A 21,786-nucleotide genomic window follows, 5' to 3' on the forward strand; every position below is an offset into this window, starting at 1 on the left:
ATTTATCATCATCCAGTCTGGTCCTCCGCATTGAAAACTCTTGGAACATCTCGGATTTGTGAAACATTGAGGTTGATTTTATTGGAAATATCAAATTCAGCTCTGATTTGCAAACCTTTATTATTGCAATGCTCTTGCCATTGAGATGCACCAGTCAGCTGAATAAGGTAGATTTGATATTTTCAGTAAATACAGGGTTCAGTTTCATATTTCCAAATATGTTTGGCTTCCCAAGTCCATTAAACACCACAGATCAGATCATTCAGTCAGGCTCATTTTCAAAGAAAGGCTCAATTGCAACTGGCACATGGGCAACAATGGAATGTCGATCCTTCTCTTGCAGCTGATCGGGGATCTTGGATGTGTTTGACGTTGCTGAGATTGCTGAGTTAGACTTCTTGGGGCTGATTTTCATTCTGGGTGGACATCGGGTGAGCGGTGCGATGGTGCTGCCTGTCCAATGTCCTCGGCGAGAGGACCCAGCCATTTTACTGGCCGGGCCTCATCTGTCCAACTGCTAAACCAGGGCTGTCAGGGAGCTTGCAGATCGGAGGGTGGGGCGTGGGTGAAACTGGAAATCTGGCGGCTCCTCCATGGAACAGAGCCAGACACATTGATGCAGCAAACGGCAGCTTCCATTTGCCCGCCTCTGTTTGTGGTTGTGACTCCCCTGCTGCCTCGGAGACAATGACCCCCCTCCTGATGTTACATGGGCTGGGCCGCATCCTGCAAACCTGCTTGAGTTTTTTGAAGAAATTTAACCCTTTTAGCACCGATATCATTCTGGAGAATCTGCGCCGTGACCCCTCTCCAAGGCCAATATATCTTTCCTGAGGTGCGGTGCCCAGATCTGAACGCAATACTCCAGATGGGTTCTAACCAGGGCTCTGTACAGCTCCCACCTGCTGAGATACCAGCGAGTTCACACTGGGGAGAGGCCATTCACCTGCTCCGTGTGTGGGAAGAGATTCACTCAGTAATCCACCCTGCTGAGACACCAGCAAGTTCACACTGGGGAGAGGCCGTTCACCTGCTCTGTGTGTGGGAAGGGATTCACTCGTTGATCCCACCTGCTGAGACACCAGTGAGTTTACAAGTGACTGCAGGGGTTGGATTCTGCTGTTATTTCTGCTGTTAATCACATCCAGGACTGAACCACGTTCATTCTGACAGTTGGGGTTTGTTCTGCTGATGTTAGTAACCCCTCTAATTGGGCTGGAGTTTAATATTCTGGAAATAAGTCAAATAAATCTGCTTTGTTTCAAACACACTTTGTATCGAGTCCTTGGCGTCTCTAAGATAAGAGGAGACTAATTGATGTCCTGTTACCGACTGTTCCTTTTCTCCTTTGCTAAAGAAAGACTTGTATTCATACAGCACCTTTCACAACTTCAGGACATCCCAAAGCACTTTACAGCCAATGAAGTACTTTTGAAGAGCAGTCACTGTTGTAACGTAGGAAATGTAGCAGGCAATTTGTGCACAGCAAGATCCCACAGACAGCAATGTGATAATCACCAGATGATCTGTTTTAGTGATGTTGGTTCAGGGAGAAATGTTGGTCAGGACTCCAGGGAGAACTCCCCTGCTCTTCGAAATAACATCATGGGATCTTTTACATTCACTTGAGAGGGCAGATGGGGCCTCGCTTGAACATCTCGTCCGAAGACAGCACCTCTGTCAGTGCCGCACTCCCTCAGTACTGCATTGGAATGTCGGCCCAGATTGTGTTCTCAAGTCTCTGGAGGTGGACTTGATCCCACAACCTCCTGACTCAGAGACAAGAGAGAGAGAGAGAGAGAGAGAGAGAGAGAGAGAGTGCTCCCACTGAGACACAGAGAGAGAGAGAGAGAGAGAGAGAGAGTGCTCCCACTGAGACAGAGAGAGAGAGAGAGAGAGAGAGAGAGAGTGCTCCCACTGAGACACAGAGAGAGAGAGAAATGCATGCAGAGCCGAACTAGGCAGATACCCACTGATAATAAACATCCAAAAACGAGCACTAAACTTCCTAAATCACCTCAAATCTAGCTCCCCAGACACCCTTCATTTCAAAGCCTTTCAGACCCAAGAGCTAAACCCAGAAAAGAGTCCCCTGAGTCAGCTGCTACTGAAACTAAGTACTCAGCCGGACCCTGACCAGCCCCAGACCAACACAGCCGTCCAAACACCAATCCGAGTGAACCAAATCATTAAAAAATGCAAAGAAACCTACCTGGAACATTGGAACAAAATAACCGAAAGCCAAAGCAGATTAGAATGTTACCGGGCCCTAAAAAGAGAATATAAACTGGCAGACTACCTCACGACCATCAGAGACACAAAACAGAGACAGACCCTCACCAGGTACAGACTAAGCGACCACCAACTGGAAATTGAAAAAGGCAGATACAAGAAATCCTGGCAGCCTAGAGAGAATAGAATATGCGATCAATGTCTGGCTGGCGAGGTTGAAACAGAAATGCATTTCCTCCTAAAATGCGAAAAATTCAACACATCAAGAAACATATTATTCAACAAGCTAAGCCAAACAACCCCAGATTTCAAGGAATTGGATGATCTGTCAAAATTGAGATTAGTCCTAGGAGAAGGAGACAGACCATACCTTGGGGCTAAATATGTAACAACATGTCACAACCTGAGGACTGTTTAAAAGTAAGACTGTTTAAAATTAATATTGAACGTACCAAATGAAGTAGAAAGACTGTTTAAAATTAATATTGTTTAAAAGTAATATTGTATATACCCAACAAATGTCAAATCGATTGACACCTACAGAATGTTGGAAAACTGTACCTTTTTGCTATGTAAGCTTTGGCAATATGGTTCTCTGTAAACTTTCATGCCAATAAAGCATTTGAACTGAACTGAACTGAACTGAACTGAGAGAGAGAGAGAGAGTGCTCCCACTGAGACAGAGAGAGAGAGAGAGAGAGAGAGAGAGAGAGTGCTCCCACTGAGACACAGAGAGAGAGAGAGAGAGAGAGAGAGTGCTCCCACTGAGACACAGAGAGAGAGAGAGAGAGAGAGAGAGAGTGCTCCCACTGAGACAGAGAGAGAGAGAGAGAGAGAGAGAGAGAGAGAGAGAGTGCTCCCACTGAGACACAGAGAGAGAGAGAGAGAGAGAGAGAGAGAGAGTGCTCCCACTGAGACACAGAGAGAGAGAGAGAGAGAGAGAGAGAGAGTGCTCCCACTGAGCCACAGAGAGAGAGAGAGAGAGAGAGAGAGAGAGTGCTCCCACTGAGACACAGAGAGAGAGAGAGAGAGAGAGTGCTCCCACTGAGACACAGAGAGAGAGAGAGAGAGAGAGAGTGCTCCCACTGAGACAGAGAGAGAGAGAGAGAGAGAGAGAGCTCCCACTGAGACACAGAGAGAGAGAGAGAGAGAGAGAGAGAGTGCTCCCACTGAGACACAGAGAGAGAGAGAGAGAGAGAGAGAGAGAGTGCTCCCACTGAGACACAGAGAGAGAGAGAGAGAGAGTGCTCCCACTGAGACACAGAGAGAGAGAGAGAGAGAGTGCTCCCACTGAGACAGAGAGAGAGAGAGAGAGAGAGAGAGAGAGAGAGAGAGTGCTCCCACTGAGACACAGAGAGAGAGAGAGAGAGAGAGAGAGAGAGTGCTCCCACTGAGACAGAGAGAGAGAGAGAGAGAGAGAGCTCCCACTGAGACAGAGAGAGAGAGAGAGAGAGAGTGCTCCCACTGAGCCATGACTAACACCCGATCATTACTCTGGATTATTTCAGTTCTCAAACGGTCAGTTACTCTCATGGACAAGTCCCAGCTCCTCAAACCATCCAGGGTGCATCTCCTAGCCTTGGTATCCAGGGGAGGTATCGGTAACACACCCCTGTACCAGCCCTGGGAGTGTTTGATGGGACAGTGTAGAGGGAGCTTTACTCTGTATCCAACCCGTGCTGTACCTACCCTGGGAGTGTTTGATGGGACAGTGTAGAGGGAGCTTTACTCTGTATCTAACCCATGCTGTACCTGCCCTGGGAGTGTTTGATGGGACAGTGTAGAGGGAGCTTTACTCTGTATCTAACCCATGCTGTACCTGCCCTGGGAGTGTTTGATGGGACAGTGTAGAGGGAGCTTTACTCTGTATCCAACCTGTGCTGTACCTACCCTGGGAGTGTTTGATGGGACAGTGTAGAGGGAGCTTTACTCTGTATCTAATCCGTGCTGTACCTGCCTGTAGTGATCAATAACATGTCATTCTGTGGTGGACACTAGGTGGAGCAGTAGAGCTGTATAGAACTGTATGTATAAAACTACACTACCCAGCTGTATAGATATTAAGACTACATTACCCAGGAGGCTATGCTACCCACAAGGCAACAGTCAAGATGGCAGCCTGCACACAGGAGCACAATGCTGCATCTCTACAGATACTGTACCAAGTCCACATGGCTCAATAAAGTAACTAGCAAAAGCTAGCTGTGTTCATAATAAGAATGTCTATTTATTAATGAACATAACATGGTACCAGGGTGGTGAAGGTCTGCTGAAAATTGTGAAAAGCGACATGGAGAATTTGAAGCCACCAGAGCGTTTGAATCTCACAGAAAAAATCGACTACAATTGGCAGACTTTTAAACAGCAATTCGAACTCTACATTGCAGCCATCGGATTCGCTACAAAGCCAGACGCAAGGAAGATAGTGTTGCTGCTTACGGTTGCAGGCCCACAGGCAATAGAGGTATTTAATACATTTGTATTTAATCCAGCGGAGAACAGAGAAAAATTAGAAGATGTGCTAAAAAAATTTGATGCACATTGCTCTCCCAAAAAGAATGAGACGTATGAAAGATACATCTTCCGTTCTTGGACACAGCAACAAAATGAGACTTTTGTTAGCTTTATAACTGATCTGAAACTGAAAGCATAGACATGTAATTTCTCTGAGCTCAAATCATCCATGATTCGTGACCAGATTGTGTTTGGTATTCATGATAAAAAATTCAGGGAACATCTGTTGAGAGAAACCGAACTAAATTTGGAAAATACAGTGAAAATATGCCAAGCCAGCGAGCTAGCTCGAAATCACGCAAAGACTTTCAGTGAAATCAATAATGATGCGAATGTAATGAGTGATAATGCTGCTGTCGGTGCTGTGTCCTACAAAGGGAAGAAACATGGGCAGAACAGAAATGAAAAGCAATCGGAGGATGAAATTTTTAATTGTAAACGCTATGGTTACAAACACCAGTTAAGACAATGCCCAGCGTTTGGAAAAATGTGCACAAAGTGTAATGGAAAGAATCACTTTGCCAAACAATGCTTTTCAAAAGTAAAAACGACGAAAGGGCAACGAGTTAATGTGATTGAGGACACTGATGTGAGACATTTTTTGTAGGAATGGTGTCATGTGACGATATCAAAAAGATACAGAAAATGTGCAGCCCTCAGAAATAGACAATGCTGAACATAAAGTTAATTCAGTAAAAGAGGACAAATGGATGATCCCACTGCAAATAAATGGAGCATTAGTTGCATTGAAACTGGACACTGGGGCAAAAGCAAACTTAATCAGTATGAGTGACATTAACAATATGAAAGAAAAGCCCAAAATACAGAAAAAGTCAGTACTACTGAAGAGCTATAATGGACAGAAAATAGATAGCTTAGGTGTATGCAGACTCAAAGTGACAGTCAAAGACAAAGTGCATCATCTCATGTTTTCTGTTGTGGCTGAAAGACTTGATTCACTATTAGGTGACAAAGCTTGTGAAGACTTAGAACTGGTCAAAAGAGTCTACCGTATAAACTGTGCCATAAGCAGACCAGATGACTCAGGTGATGAAGCAGAGAGCCCATCAAGGATGAAAAGGCCAAAGGGTATCCATGTCTTCAAAAAGCCTAGTTTCTCCAAGAAGAAAGAAAAAGACTTTAAGCACAAAGAGAAAAAACACAAGGAGAAAAAGTCCAAAGATATAACCACGGCAGATGTTGTTAAGCAGTGGAAAGAGAAAAAGAAAAAGAAGAAGCCTGCACCAGAGCAGGAAGCAGTTCCGGTGGATAATCCTTCTTCCCTCAGGCCAATCTTTGGTGTTCCATTAGCCGAGGCTGCTGAGAGGACTATGCTGTATGATGGGATCCAGCTGCCAGCAGTTTTTTCGAGAGTGCATTGACTACATTGAGAGTTATGGCATGAAGAGTGAAGGAAACACTGAAACCTTCTCCAAGCAAAGATCGCAAAGAGACCTCGATCTATACAAAAGCAGATTGATGACAATGCCGCAACTGCGTCTTGTCATTCACCGCCAGAACAATCTCATGAAGACACATCAGACTTACCCGTGTTGAGAAGATCCACACGTGAAGTAAAAGAGCCTGATAGACTTAATCTTTGAGTACAATGTAAAGCTTTGAAAATGTGTTGACTGTTTTGAAAATGTTTATGTTTATAGAGCACTAACAAAAGTGTTACTGATATTATCTTTATTGTTTTCTTGAAAGTTGATTGATATTATGTTAAACCTCCAAAGGGGGATGTAGTGATCAATAACATGTCATTCTGTGGTGGACACTAGGTGGAGCAGTAGAGCTGTATAGAACTGTATGTATAAAACTACACTACCCAGCTGTATAGATATTAAGACTACATTACCCATGAGGCTAGGCTACCCACAAGGCAACAGTCAAGATGGCAGCCTGCACACAGGAGCACAATGCTGCATCTCTACAGATATTGTACCAAGTCCACATGGCTCAATAAAGTAACTAGCAAAAGCTAGCTGTGTTCATAATAAGAATGTCTATTTATTAATGAACATAACACTGCCCTGGGAGTGTTTGATGGGGCAGTGTAGAGGGAGCTTTACTCTGTATCTAACCTATGCTGTACCTGCCCTGGGAGTGTTTGAAGGGACAGTGTAGAGGGAGCTTTACTCTGTATCTAACCCATGCTGTACCTGCCCTGGGAGTGTTTGAAGGGACAGTGTAGATCAGGGGTTCTCTGAGGCCCCTCCTGTGTTATAAAAATTCCCCGGACCCCCTGTAACACAAGTATTCATTGTCTGTAAACTCCTTGGGACATCCTGAGATCACAGAAGCCTCTTAAGAAATGCAAGTCTTTCCTTTTCAAATCACTGTGCTTTATTTTTTGAAATAAATAGTTATTTGGCGATTAAGTGCGGTAATAGTATGTTTTAAACTCCCTCCTCCTTGATTCTCCAATACAAGAGGCCCAGTGACCTCACAAGCTGCCTTGTGGCCGCCTTCCTTCCAGCCCACGTGATCTGCTCACCTGAGCACAGCCCAGCTCCCAGGCGGAGATTGGCCCATTATTGCCCCGCCCACCCCGATCGGAGAGTGAGCAGGGTACAGTGGGCGGGGCCGATCTTTGATTGACAGTTTGAGCTCCTGCTCGCGGCGCTTTGAATTTCGCCCCAACAATGGGCGGCGGTTGGAGGCGGGACCTGGGCCAAGCGGATTGGCTGCTAGCCTTTGATTGACGGTTGACGGGACCAATCCCCGGGGCCGTGGGCTGTCCTGCACAGTGGCGCCGCCTGGTGTGAGGGCGAGCGGCGGCTGGAGCTGCGGGTCCCGCAAACTGCGCCTGCGCACTGCTCCTGTTCCAGTGGGAGAAGGTGGTCAATGGGCTGGGCTCCTGGAATTGGGAATGGCCCCGCCCTCCAATAAACCCCAGCCTGGATTTGTAGGGGGGAAGGGGGGAGATGGGGACAACAGGCTGGATGGAGATGATGGGAATCTGGATCAACCCAATTGGCAGCGAGCGAGGGGTGGCTTCCGCAGCCTTGGCCCCATCGCGCCCCACATCGCTTCCCCCACGGCTGGTCAATGGGAACTGAGCCGGCGCCCGGTGTGAGGGCTGCTTGTGGGAGAAAGAATGAAAGAGGGAGAGAGTTTCTGGGCCCACCCCTTGAAACCTTCTAACGCACCCTGGTTGAGAGCCTCTGATCGACAAGAGGCGCTGCAGCAACTCGCCAAGGCTTCTTCGGCAGCACCTCCCAAGCCCGCCACCTCCACCACCGAGAGGGACGAGGGCAGCAGGCGCAGGGGAACACCACCACCTCCAAGCTCCCCTCCAAGTCACACACCATCCCGACATGGAAATATATCGCCGATCCTTCATCGTCACTGGGTCAAAATCCTGGAACTCCCTCCCTAACAGCTCCGTGGGAGGACCTTCACCGCACGGACTGCTGCGGTTCAAGAAGGCGGCTCACCACCACCTTCTCAAGGGCACCAATCTCCTCCTGTCTGATATAAACCAACCCCACAGGCCCAGAAAGATTAAACTCAGCCCATCACTTGGATTGGACTTATCTCCATTCCCGTGCCAAGGGGATTGCTGTATCAGATGGGAGGGGCAACATTTGAGGATTCTCGATTCTCCACCAATTCCCATTCCCCTTCTTTCTGGTGGATAATGGAGGTGCCACTGTGTGTAATGTACAAGTCAGTAAGAATTGTCAGTGAGGATTAATCAGCAGTTTCTAATTGGAGATGTTAATCAGTGGAACTTTTCAGACAATAAATTGTAGATTTTGTACCAATGGTCAATTTAGGGTTAAAGTAAAATTCATAATTTTATTGCCAAATAATTTCTTATGAAAGTCCTGAATTAAGGGGAACGATCACAGACAATGATTTTTAAAGGGACACTGCAGCCCCAAAAAGTCAATCAGCTGTATATCCAGAATATTAAACTCCAGCCAGTTATAGGGTTATTAACATCAGCAGAAACAACAGAATCCAACCCCTGCAGTTACTTGTGAACTCGCTGGTGAATAAGCAGGCCGGATGACTGAGTGAATCCCTTCCCACACACAGAGCGGGTGAATGGCCTCTCCCCAGTGTGAATTCGCTGGTGTGTCTGAAGGCAAGATGAACAAGTGAATCCCTTCCCACACACGGAGCAGGTGAACGGCCTCTCCCCAGTGTGAAGTCGCTGGTGTGTCAGCAGGTTGGATGATTTAATGAATCCCTTCCCACACATGGAGCAGGTGAACGGTCTCTCCCCAGTGTGAGTGCGCTGGTGTACAATGAGATTGGATGAATACCTGAACCACTTCCCACAGTGAGAGCAACTGAATGGTTTATCATCAGTGTGAACTCGCTGGTGCTGAATCAGTTCCTCAGAGCTTTTAAAGCAGTTCAACAGTCGGAACATTTAAAAGGTCTCTCGTCAGTGTGAACTCGCTGGTGTCTCAGAAGGTGGGCTGAATTAGTGAATCCCTTCACACACACGGAGTAGGTTAACGGCCTCTCCCCGGTGTGATCTCGCTGGTGAGTCAGCAGGTTGGATGACTGAGTGAATCCCTTCCCACACATGGAGCAGGTGAACGGCCTCTCCCCAGTGTGACTGTAGCGATGAGTTTCCAGCTGGGATGGGGAAATGAATCCCTTCCCACACACGGAGCAGATAAACGGCCTCTCCCCGGTGTGACTGCGTTGATGAGTTTCCAGCTCAAACAGGTAATTGAATCCCTTCCCACAGTCCCCACATTTCCATGGTTTCTCCGTGGTGCGCGTATCCTTGTGTCTCTCCAGGTTGGACGATTGGTTGAAGCCTTGTCCACACACAGAACACGTGTACGGTTTCTCCTCGCTGTGAATGGTGCAATGTTTTTTCAGGCTGTGTAACTGGTTAAAGCTTTTTCCACAGTTAGTGCATGGGAACACTTTCACTCGGGTGTGTGGGGCTCGGTGCTTTTCCAGTCACACAGATGTTGAGGTGATGTTTGGTTTGAGTTTCCTGTCTGTAAACCCTCCCCTTCTAATACCCTGTAAAAGGAGTTTACAAAAGACATCACTGTAAGTACAGGATAGAAATTCAGAACAGACAATTCTAGTTTCTATGGAACATTCTTTCCTCTCTTTTTCCCCAAAGTTGTAAATCCCCATCCCACGCACTCTCCCTCCTCCCTGTGCTGAAATCCAAACCCATCGCACCATCTCCAACATTTTTCCTTTCAATCGACTTTTCTTCCTCCCCCTGAAGGTGTTGACTCTGATGGGTTCAGTTCTACAGTCATGAGGGACTGGAAGCCAGCACCCTGCGGGGCCTGGACTCTGTCATAAAACCATGGCTTCAGAAAAGAAATTGAAGAAACTATTTAAAAGAAGGTGTGGTGGTGAAATTTTGGGCGGGTGCTCAGCATCTCACACATTGTGTAAGATTAACATTCCACATGTGTGAACCTTTCATTCCGTCTCTGATTTGGGAATCTCTTGAGCTGTACTTCTTGTCCCATTATACCGAGTTGGTGTAACAGGAGAGCCAGGGATCAGGGGGATATTGGACAGGAAGCACACAGCACGGACATTACACTGCAGGTGGGATATGTGAGAGTGTTACACTGAGGGCTTCGGGCACTTTATTAAACACACACACAGCAGAAGCACGTTAATCTGATGGGAGATCACTGACACACGAGCAGCCAGTGGTGTGGAGCCTCCTGAGAGTCCGACCCCTTTCCAGCCAGTATTTACAGGAGCTGGGACACAGAAAGAGTCTCATTAAAATCACTGATATATTTGTTCACACAAACCAACACCCAAAAAATGGTTAATGATTTCTCCCAGACACTGCCTGACCAGTCACCATTTCTCCTCCATTTACAGACGCTCCCTGACTTGTCTCCATTTCTCCTCCATTTACAGACGCTCCCTGACCAGTCTCCATTTCTCCTCCATTTACAGACGCTCCCTGACCAGTCACCATTTCTCCTCCATTTACAGACGCTCCCTGACTAGTCTCCATTTCTCCTCCATTTACAGACGCTCCCTGACCAGTCACCATTTCTCCTCCATTTATAGATGCTCCCTGACCAGTCTCCATTTCTCCTCGATTTACAGATGCTCCCTGACCAGTCCCCATTTCTCCATCATTTAGACGCTCCCTGACCAGTCCCCATTTCTCCTCCATTTACAGACGCTCCCTGGCCAATCACCATTTCTCTTCCATTTACAGACGTTCCCTGACCAATCACCATTTCTCTTCCATTTACAGACACTCCCTGACCAATCACCATTTCTCTTCCATTTACAGACACTCCCTGACCAATCACCATTTCTCCTCCATTTACAGACACTCCCTGACCAATCACCCTTTCTATTCCATTTACAGACGCTCCCTGACCAGTCTCCATTTCTCCTCCATTTACAGACGCTCCCTGACTCACTTCCTGTCTTTCCCGGAGTTTGGCGCTTTGTTGAGATTCGGGCCGGAGTGAAACGGGAACCCGCGGGTGGAGGCGGATAATGTTCACTGCTCTTATAATCGGGCCTGGAGCCGCACTCGGGGTGTGTGAAGGCCGAGCCCCCCCGGGATTCATTAACCCGCCTCCCTCTGACCTGCTGCAGCCTCGCCACCCGCGCATGCTCAGCTCACACTGCCCAACAATCAGCCTCTCCCGCGCATGCTCAGCTCACGCTGCCCAACAGTCAGCATCTCCCGCGCATGCTCAGCTCACACTGCCCAACAATCAGCCTCTCCCGCGCATGCTCAGCTCACACTGCCCAACAGTCAGCATCTCCCGCGCATGCTCAGCTCACACTGCCCAACAATCAGCTTCTCCTGCGCATGCTCAGCTCACCTTCTGTTGTTCAGGTTTAACGGTCAAGTCCCGCCCCTCATACACTCCGATTGGTTGGAGGACCCGCAGCCGTCTCGCACCTCCAGCCCCGCCCCGCTCTTCCTATTGGTCCGGAGCTCCCGTCAATCACCCGGGCAGTGTGAGCTGAGCATGCGCGGATCTTGGCAGCAGCCGCTGACTCATCAGGTGAGAGAGCTCAGGGAGCTGGTTCATGAACCCCGGGGGGACGCGGGCCGCTCACACCCCGAGCTCAGGGAGCGGGTTCATGAACCCCGGGGGGACGCGGGCCGCTCACACCCCGAGCTCAGGGAGCGGGTTCATCAACCCCGGGGGGACGCGGGCTGCTCACACCCCGAGCTCAGGGAGCGGGTTCATCAACCCCGGGGGAGGCTGCGAGATTCTCAGCAGCTCAGCTCAGCTCTGGTCGGTGCTGTGTGAACGGGCTGCTCCATACCCCGGCTGCTCACGGGGAATGCCAGTGCGGAGGGCCCAGTGCAGAAGGCCCAGGGTGGAAGACCCAGAGGAGAGTGTCCTAGGCGTGGGGCCTAGGGCGGAGCGGCTGGTTGCCAGAAGCCGAGTCGGGAGATGCTGTGGGTGAGCATGCTGCACGGTTTCTGAAGGTGAAGAACGGTCTCCGGCCTGAATGAGTTCCAGCGGCCCCGCCTGTGCTCCATCTGGTGGCAGCTGTGAGGCTTTGTTTCGGTGATGGGATCGGGTTTGTGCGCCGCCATTTTGGTGGAGGAAAGACAGACTGTTCCTATCTATAGTGTGGTGCTTGAACAGCCATAAGATGGGAAAAGAGAACGGGATAAAAGTAAAAAAGGAAAATAAAAGACAAAACAAGGTATATCGGCAATGAATAATGAATGTCTTGATTGTTGGGTCCTGTGAGTGATAACAGCAAGAAGAAGGGAATTTGAGTAGTCGTTTTCCTCTTTTACGGGATTTGAGAAAGTGGTCGGCTCCTTTTCTGTGGAAAGGTTGAAGACTGTGGATAAGGATTATGACATTATATGGTTGGATAACATCAAGTGAAGACGAGGAGTTATTAGAGTGCCAATAGGACTGGCATTGAACTGGTATTCCTTGTTTTTGAAGAAGTTTCGGGTTCTGGTTAAAAGTAGTTTACTTGAAGTCTTAAGAGATTTTTTGATATGGTTGTGGGATTTTCTATATTGTGGTGTTATTTAGTATTAAAGCCTTCCTTAATCGAACGAACGAACGCTCTAGTGAACGCACGCATGCGGATACAAATATATGCACGCACGCATACACAATGGAACTTACGTTCAACCAAATGAAGGGCCCGCTCTCCAGGATGGGGGTCACTCGGTGAGCGTGAGGCCTGCCGGACGGATGAACGAACGCACGCATGCACACAGGTAGACAAATGATACGCACGCTTACACAATGGAACTTACGTTCGACCGAATGAAGGGCCCTCGCTCCCCAGGTGAAAGTCGGCTTGGTGAGCGTGAAGCCTGCCGGACAGATGAACGAACACATAGGCATGCACGCAGGTAGAAATGGCACACATGTACGCAGTCATGCACATGGAACTTACGCTTGAGCGAACGAATGGAGGAATGAATAACTGAATGATTGAACAATGCCAGTTGGACTGGCGTGTACGGATTCTTGGTTTATTAAATAGTTGCAGTTTGTACTGTAAACATTATTGATTTACCTGTAAAATTTATTGTTGTATTTATATTGACCATAATTGGTCAATGAATGTAATGGATTTACTATGTAACTGTTGAGTTGTATAAGTACTGTTGTACTTGAATGTTAAAATTAAAAAAAAAAAAGGACAACAGGTTATTCCAAGCAAAAATGAAGAGTTACTAGATTGCCAGTAGGACTGGTATGTATTGTTTTTTTACTTTGGGTACCTGTATTGTTGACATTGGTTTTGTCTGGAAAAATTTATTATTGTATTTCTACTGTTAATCCTAAAGCTGTTTCTTCTAAGGCTTAGCCTTATTGTGGTTAATGAATGTAATGGATTTCTCATGTAATTGATGAATTGTAACAAGTACTACCAGATTTAAATAAAAGATTAATGAACCACGGGGGGACGCGGGCTGCACACCCCGAGTGCGGCCCCAGCCCCCATTATTAAAACACTCAACATTATCCGCTTCCCCACAACTACCCGCCGAAAAATCCAAATTTCTATCCTGACATTTGTAAACTCCTTTTACAGGGTATTAGAAGGGGAGGATTTACAGACGAGAAACTCAAACCAAACATCACGTCAAGATCTGACAGAGTCACTCCATTTTTCAGATTTCAAACATCAGTGTGACTGGAAAAGCACCGAGACACCCACACCCCAGTGAAAGTGTTCCAGTCTACTGACTGTGGAAAGAGCTTTAACCAGTTACACAGCCTGAAAAACATCGCACCATTCACAGTGGAGAGAAACCGCACACGTGTTTTGTGTGTGTGGACGAGGCTTCAACTGATCATCCAAACTGGAGAGACACAAGGACACCCGCACCATGGAGAAACCGTGGAAATGTGAAGACTGTGGGAAGGGATTCCATTACCCGCACCAGCTGGAAACCCATCGACGCAGTCACACCGGGAAGAGGCCATTCACCTGCTCCGTATGTGGGAAGGGATTCACTCAGTCATCCCACTTGCTGACACACCAGCGAGTTCACACTGGGGAGAGGCCGTTCATCTGTCCTGTTTGTGGGAAGGGATTCACTCACTCATCCCCGCTCCGAACACACCAGCTCATTCACACTGGGGAGAAACCTTTTAAATGCTCTGACTGTGGGGACAGCTTTAAAAGTTCTGCAGAGCTGGTGAGACACCAGCGAGTTCACACTGGGGAGAGGCCGTTCACCTGCTCCGTGTGTGGGAAGGGATTCACTCAGTCATCCGACCTTTTGACACACCACCGAGTTCACACTGGGGAGAGGCCGTTCATTTGCTCCATATGTGAGAAGGGATTCACTCTGGTAGGCAACCTGCTGAGACATCAACGAGTTCACACTGGGGAGAGGCCGTTCATCTGCTCTGTGTGTGGGAAGGGATTCACTCAGCACTCCAGCCTGCTGACACACCAGCGACTTCACACTGGGGAGCGGCCGTTCATCTGCTCCATGTGTGGGAAGGGATTCACTCAGTCATCCAACCTGCTGGCACACCAACAAGTTCACAAGTGACGGCAGGGGTTGGATTCTGCTGTTATTGCTGCTGTTAATCACATCCAGGACTGAACCATATTCATTCTGACAGTTGTTTCTGCTGATGTCAGTAATTCCTGTAATTGAGCTGGAGTTTAATATTGTGGATATATGTCAAATAAATCAGCTTTGTTTTAAATACATTGTTGTAGATTTTCGTCTTTCCCACCTGAGTGTTTAGCATCACCTGGCTGAAGCTCAAAAAGGACAATCTGCGGGGATGATCGTACGGCGGGAACAGAACTTCAGCCTGGACACAGTCCTTCAGGGCCACACTGAGAGGGGCAAACGGCACTTTGGTCTCAATCGTCTTCTCGGGTGAATTTCTCACGTGTCCAGAATCATTTTCTGCAACAATATGTCCTAGAACCAACAAGGGGGCAGGCCATATTAGATTTAATAATGAGCCAGATTTAGTCAACAGCCTCACGGTGCGTGAACATTTATCTAACAATGACCATAACATGATCGAGTTTCACGTTATGTTTGAAAGGGAGAAACGCAAAACAGCTACTAAGATTCTAGTGTTAGATCAGGGCAATTTCAATGGGATGCGACAGAGACTGTCGACAGTAAACTGGGAAAATCTGTTAATGGGTAAAATGGCAGAAGATCAGTGGGAGGTGTTCAAAAACATAGAAGATAGGAGCAGGAGTAGGCCATTCGGCCCCTCGAGCCTGCTCCGCCATTCAATGAGATCATGGCTGAGCATCCAAATTCAGTACCCTGTCCCTGCCTTCTCCCCATATCCCTTGATCCCTTTATCCTTAAGAAATATATCCAACTCCTTCTTGAATATATTTAATGAATTGGCCTCTACTGCCTTCTGTGGCAGAGAATTCCACAGGTTCACCACTCTCTGGGTGTAGAAATTCCTCCTCATCTCTGTCCTAAATGGCTTACCCCTTATCCTTAGACTGTGACCCCTGGTTCTGGACTCCCCAACCATCGGGAACAACCTTCCAGCATCTAGCCTGTCTAGTCCTGTTAGAATTTTATAAGTTTCGATGAGATCCCCTCTCATTCTTCTAAACTCCAGCGAGTACAAGCCCAATCGACCCAATCTCTCCTCATACGTCATTCCTGCCATCCCAGCAATCAACCTGGTGAATCTTTGCTGAACTCCTTCCATGGCAAGAACATCCTTCCTCAGATAAGGCAACCAAAACTGCACACAATACTCAAGATGTGGTTTCACTGTGCTGCCCTGTACAACTGCAGCAAGACATCCTTGTTCCTGTACCCAAACCTTCTCGCTACGAAGGCCAACATACTATTTGCCTTCTTAACCGCCTGCTGCACCTGCATGCTTACTTTCAGCGACTGGTGCACAAGGACGCCCAGGTCTCGTTGCACTTTCCCTTCTCCCAATCTATTGCCATTCAGGTAATAATCTGCCTTCCTGTTTTTGACAACAAAGTGGATAACCTCACATTTATACACGTTATATTACATCTGCCATGCTTCTGCCCAATCACCCAACTTGTCCAAATCATACTGGAGTTTCTCGGCATCCTCCTCACAGCACACATGTCCACCCAGCTTTGTGTCGTCTGCAAACTTGGAGATATTACATCTAGTTTCCTCGTCCAGATCATTAATATACATTGTGAATAGCTGGGGCCCAAGGACCGATCCTTACGGTACCCCACTAGTCACTGCCTGCCACTCGGAAAAAGAGCCGTTTATTCCAACTCTTTGCTTTCTGTCTGCCAACCAGTTCTCTATCCAAGTCAATACCTTGCCCCCAATCCCATGTGCCTTAATTTTACATGCTAATCTCTTATGCAGGACCTTATCGAAAGCCTTTTGAAAATCCAAATACACCACATCCACTGGTTCTCCCTTATCTATTTTACCAGTTACATCCTCAAAAAATTCCAGTAGATTCGTCAAGCACGATTTACCTTTTGTAAATCCATGTTGACTTTGTCCGATCCGGTCACTTTTTTCCAAGTGCTCTGCTATTACATCCTTTATAATGGACTCTAGCATTTTCCCCACTACCGATGTCAGGCTTACCGGTCTGTTATTCCCCGCTTTCTCTCTACCACCCTTTTTGAACAGTGGGGTAAACATTAGCTACCCACCAATCCATGGATACTGTTCCAGGGTCTATCAAATTTTGGAAGATGACCAGCAATGCATCTACTATTTCTAGGGCCACTTCCTTAAATACCCTAGGATGTAGATTATCAGGCCCTGGGGACTTATCGGCCCTCAATCCCATCAATTTCCCTAACACCATTTCCCTACAAATACTGATTTCTATCAGTTCCTCCCTTTCATTAGACCCTATATTCCCCAACATCTTTGGGAGGTTATTTGTGTCGGCCTTTGTGAAGACAGAACCAAAGTATGTATATAATTGGTCAGCCATTTCTTTGTTCCCCATTATAAATTCCCTGATTCTGACTGCAAGGGACCTACGCTTGACTTCAGCAATCTTTTTCTCTTCACATATCTATAAAAGCTTTTACACTCAGTTTTTAAGTTCCCTGCAAGCTTACTCTCATACTCTATTTTCCCCCTCTTAATTAATCCCTTTGTCCTCCTTTGTTGAATCCTAAACTGCTCCCAATTCGCAGGTTTACTGCTTTTTCTGGCCAATTTATATGGTCTCTCCTTGGATCTTATGCTATCCCTAATTTCCCTTGTTAGCCATGGTTGAGTCACCTTTTTTGTTTTATTTTTATGCCAAACTGGGATGAACAAATTCTGTAGTTCATCCATGCGATCTTTGAATGTTTGCCATTGCCCATCCACCGTCAACCCTTTGAGTGACATTCCCCAATCAATCCTACCCAACTCGCACCTCATACCATTGTAGTCTCCTTTATTTAAATTCAGGACCCTAGTCTCTGAGTCAAGTATTTCACTCTCCATCTTAATGAAGAATTCTATCGTATTATGATCGCTCTGACCCAAGGGGCCTCGCACAAGATTGCTAATTAATACTTTCTCATTACATAATACCCAGTCTAAGATGGCCTGATCTCCAGTTGGTTCCTCGACATATTGGTCCAGGAAACCATCCCGTATACACTCCAGGAATTCCTCCTCCACAGTATTGTTACTAATTTGGTTAGCCCAATCTATATGTAGATGAAAGTCACCCATGATAACTGCTGTGCCCTTATTGCACGCTTCTCTAATTTCCCGTTTAATGCCATACCCGACCTCTGCATTACTGTTTGGAGGTCTATATACCACTCCCACTAACGTTTTCTGCCCTTTCGTATTTCTCAGTTCTACCCATACAGATTCCACATCATCAGAACTAATATCCTTCCTTTCAATTGTGTTAATCCCCTCTTTAACCAGCAATGCTACCCCACCTCCTTTTCCTTTTTGCCTGTCGTTCCTGAATATTGAATACCCCTGGATGTTGAGTTCCCAGCCTTGGTCACCCTGGAGGCATGTTTCTGTAATCCCAATCATATCATATCCGTTTACCTCTATTTGCACAGCTAATTCATCCACCTTATTACGAATGCTCCTCGCATTAAGGCACAAAGCCTTCAGGCTTGTTTTTTTAACGCTCTTAGATCTTTTAGAATTATTATTTACTGTGGCCATGTTTGATTTAAACCATTGATTTCTCTGCCTGCCACTTTTGTTTTTCTCCTTCCTGTCTTTTGCATTTATCCTTGTTTCCCTTTCCTCTGTCTCCCCGCAAAGGTTCCCAACCCCCTGCCATGTTAGTTTAAACCCTCCCCCAAAGCATTAGCAAACACTCCCCCTAGGACATCGGTCCCAGCCCTGCCCAGGTGCAAACTGTCCATTTTGTACTGGTCCCACCTCCCCCAGAACCGGTTCCAATGTCCCAGGAATTTGAATCCCTCCCACTTGTACCATTCCTCTAGCCACGTATTCATCAGAAATATCTTTCTATTTCTACTCTGACTAGCACGTGACACTGGTACCAATCCTGAGATTGCTATCTTTGAGGTCCTATTTTTTAATTTACCTCCTAACTCCCTATATTCAGCTTTTAGGACCTTATCCCGGTTTTTACCTATATCGTTGGTACCTATATGCACCATGACAACTGGCTGTTCACCCTCCCCTTCCAAAATGTTCTACATCCGCTCTGGGACATCCTTGACTCTTGCACCGGGGAGGCAACACACCATCCTGGAGTCTTGTTTGCGGCCGCAGAAACACCTATCTATTCCCCTTAAAATAGAATCCCCTATTAGTATAGCTCTCCCCCTCTTTTTCCTCCCGTCCTGTGCAGCAGAACCACCCCTGGTGCCAGGAAGTTGGCTGCTGCTGCCTTCCCCTGGTAAGCCAAAGTGTTATATCTGTTTGAGAGGGGGATGGCCACAGGGGACCCCTGCACTACCTGACTGCGCCTACTACTCTGCCTGTTGGTCACCCATTCCCTTTCTGCCTGTGCCACCTTTACTTGCGGTGTGACCAACTGCTTAATCGTGATATCCACGACGTCTTCAGCATCGCGAATGGTTCAGTATGTATCCATTCGCAGCTCCAGCGCCACAATGCGGTCTGTCAGTAGCTGCAGCTGGACACACTTCCTGCACACATGGTTGTCAGGGACAGAAGAAGTGTCCCTGAGTTCCCACATAGCGCAGGAGCATACCACTTCACCGGCCTGTCCTGCCATGACTTACCCTTTAATTAATTCAAATGAAATTAAACAAATCAATCCCACCAATTTCACTACAGTTAAATGATAGAAGGGCCCTGTTTTACAAACAGTTCCTGCTACACCAGAGAGAGCTTAGAAACTATAAACCACAGAGTTAAAGTTTAAAAAGAGAGAAATACTCACCAACCAATCACTTACCTGCTTTCTGGTGACATCACACTTCGATTACTTTTTACTTCTCTCCCTCTGAGATTGGAGATTAGTACGCTCTGAGGCCTACCTGCGCCTCGGGCTCACCTTAAATACTTGCCGCCGCCGAGATTCCTGCTGCTGCCACTCTGAGGCCTACCCGCGCCTCGGGCTCACCTTTTATAGCTCACCGCCGCCGAGATTCCCGCCGCTGCCGCTCTGAGGCCTACCCGCAGCTCGGGCTCACCTTTTATACTGCTGCCGCTGAGATTCCCGCCGCTGCCGCTCTGAGGCCTACCCACGCCTCGGGCTCACCTTTTATAGCTCACCGCCGCCGAGATTCCTGCCGCTGCCGCTCTGAGGCCTACCCGTGCCTCGGGCTCACCTTTTATCCTGCCGCCGCCGCCGAGATTTCCGCCGCTGCCACTCTGAGGCCTGTCCACGCCTCGGGCTCACCTTTTATAGTGCCACCGCCGCCGAGACAATCATTGGCTCATTGATTTTATTCTCACTCTGCACACAGCGGGTGTAGAACTGAACCCAACCAGAGTAGAGGTGTGGGGGAAACTGGGAGTGGAGGAAAGAAATGTCGGAGATGGTGCGATGGGTTTGGATTTCAGCACAGGGAGGAGGGAGAGTGTGTGGGATGGGGATTTACAGCTTTGGGGGAGCAAGAGAGGAAAGAATGTTCCATAGAAACTGGAATTGTCTGTTCGGAATTTCTATCCTGTACTTACAGTGATGGCTTTTGTAAACTCCTTTTACAGGGTATTAGACGGGGAGGATTTACAGACGGGGAACTCAAACCAAACATCATGTCAAGATCTGACAGAGTCACTTCATTCATCAGGACCCGAATATCATCACCCTCTGAATGTGGAAGGAGAAATGTTTGTCTGTTCTGTCTGTGGGAAAAGATTTCAAACATCGGTGTGACTGGAAAAGCACCAAGACACCCACACACGAGTGAGAGTGTTCCAGTGCACTGACTGCGGAAAGAGCTTTAACCGGTTACACAGCCTGAAAAAACATTGTGCCGTTCACAGCGGGGAGAAACTGTACACGTGTTCTGTGTGTGGACGAGGCTTCAACCGATTGTCCAACCAGGGGAGACACAAAGACACCATGGAGAAACCGTGGAAATGTGGGGACTGTGGGAAGGGATTCAATTACCCATCTGAGCTGGAAACTCATCGACGCAGTCACACTGGGGAGAGACCATTCACCTGCTCCGAGTGTGGGAAGGGATTCAGTCAGTCATCCAACCTTCTGACACCAGCAAATTCACACTGGGGAGAGGCAATTCACCTGTTCTGTGTGTGAGAAGACTTTCACTCACTTGTCCACCTTGCTGACACACCAGCAAGTTCACACCGATGATACACCTTTTGAATGTACTAACTGTGGGAAGAGCTTTAAAAGCACAAAGCAACTGGTGACCCATCAACGCACTCACACTGGGGAGAGGCCTTTCACTTGCTCCGAGTGTGGGAAAGGATTCACTTGTTCATCCACCCTGCTGACACACCAGCGAGTTCACACCGGGGAGAGGCCATTCACCTGCTCCCTGTGTGGGAAGGGATTCAATCAGTCATCCCAAATCATTGTACACCAGCGTGTTCACACTGGGAAGAGACCTTTCACCTGCACTGTGTGTGGTAAGGGATTCATTGATTCATCCAACCTGCTGACACACCAGCAAGTTCACACTGGGGAGAGGCCGTTCACCTGCTCCATGTGTGGGAAGGGATTCACTCATTCACCCCACTTGATGAGACACCAGCGAGTTCACAAGTGACCAGTGGCTGGATTCCACTGTTATTGCTGCTGTTAATTACATCCAGGGCTGAACCATGTTCACTCTGACAGCTGGAGTTTGTTTCTGCTGATGTTAATAATCCCTATAACTAGGCTGTAGTTTAATATTCTGTATAACTGTTGAATAAATCTACTTTGTTTCCAGCACAATGTGTTGAGTCCTTGATTTCTCCAAGCTAAGAGAAGACTAATTGATGTCCTGTTACTGACGGCTGCATTTTTTTTGTGCCTTTTCTCTTTTCTAACTCAAGATTATTTCAGTTCTCATACCTGCGGTTACTCTCATGGACAAGTCCCAGCTCCCCATACATTCCAGAGTGCCTCTCCTAGCCTTGGTATCCATAGAAACATAGAAACATAGAAGATAGGAGCAGGAGTAGGCCATTCGGCCCCTCAA

General features: G+C 47.4%; 2 pseudogenes; one reads left to right on the top strand and one right to left on the bottom strand.

Annotated features, from left to right (window-relative positions):
- Positions 1-21,533, top strand: part of LOC147119413 (uncharacterized) — a 182,337-nt pseudogene extending 160,804 nt beyond the window's left edge.
- Positions 8,538-9,684, bottom strand: LOC147119417 (uncharacterized; annotated as a pseudogene).
- Positions 21,534-21,786: the final 253 nt, after the last annotated feature.

The sequence above is a fragment of the Somniosus microcephalus genome, chromosome 4 (genome assembly GCF_052327205.1).
Source record: "Somniosus microcephalus isolate GS21.2 chromosome 4, FLI_Smic_1.0, whole genome shotgun sequence".
NCBI classification, from domain to species: domain Eukaryota; kingdom Metazoa; phylum Chordata; class Chondrichthyes; order Squaliformes; family Somniosidae; genus Somniosus; species Somniosus microcephalus.